Raw genomic sequence first — 3572 nt, 5'->3', positions numbered from 1 at the left:
AGTCACACACTTTTTGATTTCAACTGCATATTAAAGTTACGTTTACACTATTTGTAGTCTATTAAGTGTGCAGTAGCATTGTGCCTAAAAAGTACTTAATTAAAAAATATTTTATTGCTAAAAATGCTAATGATCATCTGAGCCTGCAGGGAGTCCTAACCTCTCCTCTGGTGGAGGTCTTGCCTTGATGTTGGTGACTGCTAACTGATCAGTGTGGTGGCTGATGAAGGTTGGGGTGGCGGCGGCAATTTAAAAAAAAAGACAGTAATGAAGTTTGCCCTGTTGATTGACTCTTCTTTTCATGAAAGATTTCTCTGGTAACTTGCGACGTTGTTTGGTAGCATTTTATTCACAGTAGAACTTCTTTCAAAATGGGAGTTCATCCTCTCAAACCCTGCTGCTGCTTTATCCTAAGTTTATGTAATATTCTAAATTCTATGTTGTCATTTCAACAATGTTCATAGTATCCTCACTAAGAGTAGATTCTATCTCAAAACACCATTTTGTAGCTAGGCACCGTGGCTCACACCTGTAATCCCAGAAACTTGGGAGGGATCGCTTGAGTCCAAGGAGTTAAAGGCTGCAGTAAGCCATGATCACACGACTGCACTTCAGCCTGGGCAACAGGAGACACTCCTCATTCATTCACATTTTATCATTAAATTACACCAATTCAGCCACATCTTCAGGGTCCACTTCTAATTCTAATTCTCTTGCTATTTCTACCCCATCTGCAGTTACTTTTTCCACTGAATTCTTGAATCTCTCAAAGTCATTCATGATGGTTGGAATCGGCTTCTTCCAAACTTCTATTAATGTTGATATTTTAACTTCCTCCTATGAATTGCGAATGTTTCTAATGGCATTTACAATAGTAAATCCTTTCCATAGGTTTTCCATTTACTTCGCTCAGAGCCATCAGAGAAATCACTACCTACGGCAGCTATAGCCTTATAAATATGGTTATTTTTCTTTTCTTTTTCTTTCTTTCTTTCTTTTTTTTTTTTTGAGATGGAATCTTGCTCTGTCGCCCAGACTGGAGTACAATGATGCAGTCTTGGCTCACTGCAACCTCCACCTCCCGATTAAAGCAATTCTCTGCCCTCAACCTCCCGAGTAGCTGGGATTAGAGGCACACACCACCATACGCTGCTAATTTTTGTAGTTTAGTAGAGACAGCGTTTCACCATGTTAGTCAGGCTGGTCTCGAACTCCTGACCTCATGATGTGCCCGCCTCGGCCTCATAAAGTGCTAGGATTACAAGCATGAGCCACCACTCCCAGCCATGAATGTATTTCTTAAATAATAAGACTTGAAATTCTAAATTATCCCTTGATCCATGGGCTGCACAATGGATGTTGTGTTAGAGGGCATGAAACAACATTAATCTCCTTGTAGATATCCATCAGAGCTCTTGGGTGACTAAATTGTCAATGAGCAGTAATATTTTAAGAGGAATATTTTTTTCTGAGCAATAAGTCACTTAAGTAGGCTTATTTTAAGTAGGCTTAAAATATTCAGTAAACCATGCTGTAAACAGATATGCTGTCATCTAGGCTTTGTTGTTTTATTTCTAGAACATAAGCAGAGAAGATTTGGCATAATTCTTAAGGGCCCGAGGGTTTTCAGAATGGTAAATGACCACTGACTTCAACTTAAAGTCACCAGCTGCATTATCCCCTATTAAGAGAGTCAGCCAGGCTGGGCGCAATGGCTCAAGCCTGTAATCCCAACACTTTGGAAAGTCGAGGTAGGTGGATCACTTAAAACCAGGAGTTCAAGACCCACATGGCGTTCAAGGAGTTCAAGACCAGGAATTCAAGACCAACAGGAGTTCATGGCCAATATGGCGAAACCCCATCTCTACTAAAAATACGAAATACAAAATACAAAATTAAAATACAAAAATTAGCCGGGCGTGGTGGTGCATGCCTGTAATCCCAGCTACACAGGAGGCTGAGGCAGGAGAATCGCTTGAGCCTGGGAGGCAGAGGTTTCAGTCATCCAAGGTGGCGCCATTGTACTCCAGTCTGGCAACCTGGGTGACAGAGCAAGGCTCTGTTTCAAAAAAAAAAAAAAAAAAAAACAGAGAGAGAGCCAGGCTATACTTTGAAGATCTGAAGCTAAGCATTGACTTCTCCTCTCTAGTTATGAAGGCCTAGATGGCTTCCATTATAAGATTGTTTTGTCTCCATTGAAAATGTGCTGTTTAGTGTAGTCACCTTCAACCATGTTCTTAGCTAGATCTTCTGGATAAATTGCTTCAGTTTCTCTATCAGCATTTGCTGCTTTGCCTTGCACTTTTATGTTATGGAGACGGCTTTTTTCCATAAACCTCACGGACCAACCTCCGATAGCTTCCAACTTTTCATCTGCAGCTGCCTCACCTCTCTCAGCCTTGGTAGAATTGAAGAGAGTTAGGGGCTTGCTCCGGATTAGGCTTTGGCTTAAGGGAATGTTGTGGCTGGTTTGATCTTCTATCCAGAAACAAAACTTTCTCCATATCAGCAATATCATGCTATCTTATCATTTGTGTATTCCCTGGAGCAGCACTTTTAATTTTCTTCAAGAACTTTTTTTTGTATTCACAACTTGGCTGACTGGTTGGCACAAGAGCCCTACCTTTCAGCCTGTCATCCACACTAAACTTAATCATCTCTAGCTCTTGATTTAAAAATGAGAGATGTGTGACTCTTTTTTTTTTCATTTGGAGACCATTGTAGGGTTATTAATTGGCCTAATTTCAATGTTGTTGTGTTTCAGAAATGGCCCAAGGAGAGGGAGAGAGACAGTGGAATGGCCAAGGTCGGTGGAGCAGTCAGAACATATGTGACATTTATCTATGAAGTTAACTGCCTTATATGGGTGCGTTTCATGGCACCTCATAACAATCCAGATAGTAACATCAAAGATCACTGATCACAAATCACCATAACAGAGACACCAATTTTGAAAAAGTTTGAAATATTATGAGAATTACCAAAATGTGACACAGAGACACAAAGTGATCACAAGCTGTTGGAAAAATGGTGCTCATACACCTGCTTCACACAAGGTTGTCAAAATCTTCAATTTGTGAAAAAACATACAATATCTGCAAGTTCCAATTAGGTGAAGGGCCCTAAAACTAGATATGCCTGTATTCAATTAGCAAGAGGTTCAGAAATATTGTAAAATAAAAATAACTGTTTGAAATACAACTGCATTAATCAGGGTCCTCTGGAGTCATAACCAATAGGAGGCACAGAGAGAAAATAAATAAATAATTTTTAAAAAAAGACAGAGAGGAGAGATTTATTTTAAACAATTGGCTCATGCAGTTGTGGGAGTTAGCGAGTTCGAAATCTATAGGGCAAGCTGGCAGGCTGGAAACTCAGGCAAGAGTTGAAGTTATAGTCTTAAACCCAAAATCCACTGGCAAGATTTTTATGTTATGGTTTTGAGGCAGAATTTCTTCTTCAAGAAACCTCAGTTTTTGCTCTTAAAGTGTTCAACTGATTGATATCCACCTACATTATTCAGGGTAATCTCCTTTACTTAAAGTCAACTGAGTATAAATATTAAGTACATT

Source organism: Rhinopithecus bieti, unplaced genomic scaffold (genome assembly GCF_001698545.2).
Source record: "Rhinopithecus bieti isolate Rb0 unplaced genomic scaffold, ASM169854v2 scaffold_12689, whole genome shotgun sequence".
Taxonomy (NCBI): domain Eukaryota; kingdom Metazoa; phylum Chordata; class Mammalia; order Primates; family Cercopithecidae; genus Rhinopithecus; species Rhinopithecus bieti.
This window is presented reverse-complemented; position numbering follows the sequence as displayed.